We start from the raw sequence: 6524 nt of genomic DNA, 5'->3' as shown, positions 1-6524 counted from the left end.
ATGTGGGAGAACTGCTTCAGCTCCATAGACAAGGAAGAACGGCGTCTCTCCCATTGGCTTGGTCGCGATGGTGCGGATGGACCACAACACAGACTGGAGCTCGTCGAGGCAGCCCCTACCGCAGGCCTCGAGCTTCTTCTTGAAGGTCCTTCCCTTGAGGCCCATCAATACCTCTGCATTGGCGCGCTCGGCCTGGCCGTTGCTCCTGGGGTGTGCCACTGAGGCAAAGCATATCTGCATTCCACGGTTAGCACATTATGTTTTGAAAAGGTTGCTAGTGAACTGCGAGCCGTAGTCGGTGATGATGCGGTTAGGGACCCCAAACCGGCTCACGAGGCCCTTGATGAACTTGACGGCTGCTCCTGCTGGGATGGCGCGGACGGCTTCTACCTCCGCCCACTTGGTGAACTTGTCGATGCAAGTAGAGGTAGCGGTAGCCCCCTGGCGCTTGGGGGAATGCCTCCAAGATGTCCAGCCCCCAGACCACAAACGGCCATGTGAGCGGGATAGTCTGGAGGCCTTCCGTGGGCTGGTGGATCTGCTTGGCGTTGAACTGGCATGCTTTGCAGGAGCGCACCAGCCCAGTGGCGTCGTTGAGTGCAGTGGGCCAATAGAACCCACTGCGAAACGCCTTGCCCATGAGGGTGCATGATGAAGAGTGGTGTCCGTAGTCCCCACCATGTATGTCTGCCAGCAACTCGAGCCCCTACTCCCTAGAGATGCATCGCAAAGAAACGTCACTGGGCCTTTTGCAGTATAGCTCACCGTCGCGGATGCAGTACGCGGTGGCCTGATGAGCCAGGCGCTTGGTATCCTCCTCCTGCTCCGGCAGGATTCTCTGAAGCAGGTACGTCTTGAACTCCTCAGTCCAGCATCCCTCCTGAGGCTGGAGCGCGAGGAGCAGGAGGGCCCCTGAGGGCGGGCCGCATGCCGGGGGCGCCTGTTGCTGGTGCTTGGGGTAGGTCCTCCTGAGGTGGTGCTGGTGCTGCGGTGGGGGGAGTCGCCGATGGCTTGAAGAGTCGTTCCTCGAACACCCCTCGCTCCTGAGGTAGCCTCCGGGATGCCCTCTTGGCGATGTCGTCTGCCTCCTTGTTCGTTCCTCGTGGCATGTGCTGCAGTTCCAAGCCCAAGAATCGTTTCTCCATTTTGCGTACCTCTTCCAGGTATGCCTCAATTTGCTCGTCCTTGGGTGTGTACTCTTTGTTGGAGAAGTTGACGAGGAGCTGGGAATCGCCCCTGATGGTGAGACGCTTCACCCCCAGCGCCGCGGCGGCCCTGAGGCCGGCGAGCAAGCCTTCATAATCTGCGATGTTGTTGGAGACCTTTTCGCCCTGCTAAAAACAGTGCTATACAACGTAGTAGAGCTTGTCCTTAGCGAGTGAGATGAGGACGGCCCCAGCCCCCGCGCCTTGTCATGAGATTGTGCCATCGAAGTATATGATCCATCCGTCTAGCGCCTAGTCTCCAGGCAAGAGGAAGCGATCCTCGCATATTCTGCGGTCGGGGACGTTAGTCAATTCTGCCATGAAGTCTGCGAGGGCGGCGCCCTTGATGACCCTGTTGGTGCTGAACTCGAGCTGGAACGCCTGAAGTTCGATGTTCCACTCTGCAACCCGCCCGGCAGCATTGGGGCTCCGAAGCACCCTCTCTAGTGGGTATGCTGAAATAACCTTGATGGGGTGCCCCTGGAAGTAGTGGCGCAGCTTCCGGGAGGCAACGAGCAGTGCGAGCAGGAGCTTCTGGGGCATGGGGTAGCGCGCCCGTGCCTCCTGTAGCACCGTGCTGACGAAGTAGACCAGGTGCTCGACAAGGGAGGAGGCGTTGGTGAGGTCTTGTGTCTCTTGAGGATGCGATCCTTCAGGGGTCCCATCGCCTACCACGCTAGGTGCGGCCTCGCGAGCCTCAGCCTCAGGAGCCTCTCCGGTCAGAGGGTCGGTTTGAGCCTCGGGAGGGATGTTGGCCGTAGAGTCAGCCGAGGCCTCGGGAGCACCATCCTGAGGCTGCTGCCCTTTGCTTGGTGACCGGGCGCCCTGCTGAGGTTCCTTGGTCGGGCGCTCCTCTCTTAGCGCCGCCAGAGCAGCGCTGGCGGAGTGATGGGTGGCGGCCAAATAGAGCACCAGGGGCTCGAGAGGGCACGATGCCACCATCACCGGCAGGCTGGTCAGGTATGTCTTGAGGTCTTGAAAGGCCGCATCAGCTTCGGGGGTCCACTCAAACGGCCCCTTCTTTTTCATCAGCTTGAAGAACGGGAGGGCGCGTTGCCCCAGCTTGGAGATGAAGCGCCCCAGCGAGGTCACGCAGCCCGCCAGCTTCTGCATTTTTTGAGCGTCTGTGGGGGGCTCATGTCTTTTATGGCCTTGACTCTCTCCGGATTGGCCTCAATTCCTCTATACGACACTAGGTAACCCAGCAGCTTGCCAGAGGTGATGAGGACATCAATACAATTATTACACCCACAGTCCCTGCTGCTATACATACTGGACCAATTACTAGAGCTCGCGCACGCCAATTAAATTACCAGGTACTTTCGTTTCTTGCTAATGATTCTAATGTTCATGAGAATATGATGCTGCCTAAATTGGATACATTTGTTTTGCTTACAAATGAAGGGCCTAGCTTTGAGAAGGATGAACATTGGAGCAAGAACAAGCATGGAGATGATGGCATGCGCATGGGGAACAAGAACGGAGTTACAAGTGATGATTTCAGGACGTTGAAGCCACCATAATGCGTGCATGAAGCCTTGGACGAAATATACAAGATGCTACTTCATAACTTTCGTCCAGAGGCTATTCTAGGTGCTGCGTCACCTTATTATTAGGCCAGGCCCATGTAATTTCGAAATACATAAGTATAGGCTGTTTTTAGAGTCCGTATGTGTGGGGAAACAAGAGATAGGGTTGGTTTCGGACCCCTTCCTCAAGGGCCACGAAATTCCCCCCCTCTTCCTCCATATATACAGCCCTTAGGGCGTCGTTTAGACTTTGGGTTTTGCTTAGATTAAAAGTTCGCCATAGCTGCAACTTCGCGTACTTCGTTTGTGTTCAGCGACCAGACAAAGGCGTCACAGAACCCCACCTTGATCAATAAAGCTTTCATCTTATATTCGCAATATCCAGATTGCACTCTCAGTTTCTTGCCTGTTCTTCGTTTGCTCGCAGGAAACAGACCCTCGTGGTCAGGTTGATCGTGCTCCGGCGTGGTCGATAACCTCTCGGAGTTGGTTTAGCGATTGCTAAGGCGCGACGTCCTCGCACGTTCGTAGTCGGATCGTCAAAGTCGACTTCCATCAAAGCGATATTCATCATCTCATCGAAAGACGGGACACCTTTGCCTCTATCAAGTGGTATCAGATTTCCAGGTTGCTCGGTGAGATTTTACAGTTTTTCGTAGTTTAGATCGAGTCTGTTCTTCATACCTACAGTCCACGAAAAAGGCACAAAAAAAAAATTAGGGTTAGTTCATCATATCCGAACCAATCTGAGCCTTTGCATAATCTTTTTAGGGTTTTTGCTTTGTTGAATTTGCGGTTGCATCGTCGTGTCAAGTTGCTGGTCTTAGAGTCTAGTCTTTTAGAGTTTCGAGTTCTGGTCATAAGTTGTCACGCCGCCGCCGCACCATCATCATCGCCTTGCCATCTACCACCATTGCTTATCCGCCACCGCTTTGAATCCGTATCCATATACCACCACCGCTGCCATATACCACCGCCATATATCCACCACCAATCCGAGTTCTTTTCATAGTCGGTTTGTTTTAGAGATCCATATATTTTCCGTTTCGTGTTTCCTTGCCTGAGTAGGTCTCGGCAAAAAAAAAAAAAAAAAAAGAGTCTGGAGACCCCCGGGCAGTTTTTAGGCCAAAATTTCGGCAACCAAAAATATTTTTTCCCTATCCTATTTTTAGGCCCCGGGTAGTGTTTTGAGACACTCGCCATCATAGTGATTTTTTGTCGCACTTTTTCGTCGTCGCTGCCCTGATTTCCGAAAAAAAAATAGTCAAAAAATTTTGTGCCCATCCTGTCAGTTTGACCTGGGAAGAGTTTTGAGACACTCGCCATTATAGTGATTTTTTCGCAAAAAAAAAAAAAAGGAGGAGCGCAAAAAAAAAAAAAAGAGCGCAAAAAAAAAAAAAGAGCGAAAAAAAAATATTCCTGAGTGTGCTTTTCCCTTGTTTACGTGCAGCGCCGTGATTTTGTTAGTGTTCTAGGCTCGCGTCTCTAGCACGGTCTAGCCTAGGACCAGCATAGTACCGTCGTTGAGCGTTTATTCAACTTTGCATCTCTGAATTGATTATTGCTTACCATTTTGCTACCATATTATAAGCCTTCCCAGCTCCACATAAGTCTACATCGTGCGTTTGACTCTCCCTGGTAATCGCTATATCCAAGCTTTGAGAGTTTTTGACTACAACGGTTGCCGATCACCACCTGCTGCTGGGTAAGAACTGGTAAGAATTTGAGATTCGCTTGAAGGTTTTGTGACACACCACCATCCCACCACTTCTAGTAGTCTGCAGGATCATATTCTTTTGTGTTTCTATTGCTGCTAACCATGGCAGGTTCACAAGCCGATGAGACTGATTGGGCGAACATGACGAACAAGGAGTTGCATGATAAATTTCAGCAAATGATGAGTGGCCAGGTGGGAGATGTGCTAAACAGATTTGAAGAGGCTATGGAGAAGATAGATGCCGTGGAGAAGTCGTTTGAGACAAAGCTGGATAACAAGTTTACTGAATTACTAAAGCGTCTTCCCCGACCACCACCGGCTGCACATGTCGCACCTCTACAACAACAACAACCACATCTCCAACGCCGCCTTCCAAATCAAGTGGGACGGGCACAGCGCGTTCCAATTGAGATTGGTCAAAATTCGGGTGCTGCTGTCCCTACTGTTGATGCTTCTTTGGCTCCTGCTCCTGCGGCGGCTGAGGAGGATGACGATTATGCGGGCGATTATGAGGATGAGGTTGATCAAAATCAGAACTACGTGCAGCCACCAGCACCACCACCAGCAGGTCGACCTCAGGTATATATTCGCAACGGTAGGCCGGCACCACCACCTCAGGTACGAGATCATGACCATCTCCCTAAACTGAAATTGAATATTCCACCATTTGAGGGTAGATATGTTCCTGATATATATCTTACTTGGGAGTTAGAAACTGAACAACGATTTACATGTTTACAATATCCTGAGGAGAGACGTGTTCCTGCTGCTGTTTGTGCTTTCACTAGCTTTGCATGTGTTTGGTGGTCTGAACATTGTAGATTATATCCTGTTCCAGCTACTTGGGCTGCTTTGAAAACTGCTATGCGTACTCGTTGGGTTCCACCATATTATCAACGTGAATTACTTCAAAAATTGCAGCGTTTAATACAAGGAAAAAATTCTGTAGAAGAATATTATCAGGAATTACAAACTGGCATGATTAGATGTGGTATTGTTGAGGAGAATGAAGCTATGCTTGCACGTTTTATGGGTGGATTAAATAAAGAGATTCAGACCATTCTAGAGTATAAGGATTATAATAATATCACTCGTTTATTCCATCTTGCTTGTAAAGCTGAACGTGAAGTGCAGGATCGACAGCCATTGGCGCGAACTAACTTTTCTGCAGGTCGACCTTCATCATGGACACCGCGTGCATCTTCTACTTCCACTTCACTATCACCTCCATCAGGTGCCACCTCCAGCCGTGATACAAGAAAGCAGGCACAACCACCACTCTCTGCCAAGAGCACACCTGCCGGGCCTGTGCAGAGCTCTTCTTCTTCCATGGCATCGACAGGGCACACAAGTGATATTATTTGTCGTCGTTGTAAGGGAAGAGGACATTTTGCGAGAGAATGCAAATCTCAGCGTGTCATGATTGCTACTGAGGATGGTGGGTATGAGTCCGCTAGTGACTATGATGAGGAGACTTTGGCTCTTATTACACGTGAAGAACATGGTGGAGATGATTCTGAAAATGAGACGCAATACATGGCTCCTGAAGACGCTGACAGGTATGAATGTTTAGTTGCTCAACGTGTTTTGAGTGTGCAGGTCACACAAGCAGAGCAAAATCAGAGGCATAATTTGTTCCATACAAAGGGAGTTGTGAAGGAACGTTCTGTTCGCGTCATCATAGATGGAGGGAGCTGTAACAACTTGGCTAGCATGGAGATGGTGGAGAAGCTATCTCTCACCACAAGACCACATCCACATCCTTACTACATCCAATGGTTCAACAACAGCGGCAAGGTTAAGGTAACACGTACTGTTCGTGTGCATTTTAGTATCTCTACATATGCTGATTATGTTGATTGTGATGTGGTACCCATGCAAGCATGTTCCTTATTACTAGGTAGACCATGGCAATTTGATAAAAATTCTGTACACCATGGTAGAAACAATCAGTATACTCTTGTTCATAAGGATAAAAATATTACTTTGCTTCCTATGACTCCTGATTCCATTTTGAAAGATGACATTAATAGAGCTAATAAAGCAAAACAGGAGAAAAATAAGAGTGAAAAT

The sequence above is a fragment of the Aegilops tauschii genome, chromosome 3, assembly GCF_002575655.3.
Source record: "Aegilops tauschii subsp. strangulata cultivar AL8/78 chromosome 3, Aet v6.0, whole genome shotgun sequence".
NCBI lineage: Eukaryota > Viridiplantae > Streptophyta > Magnoliopsida > Poales > Poaceae > Aegilops > Aegilops tauschii.
This window is presented reverse-complemented; position numbering follows the sequence as displayed.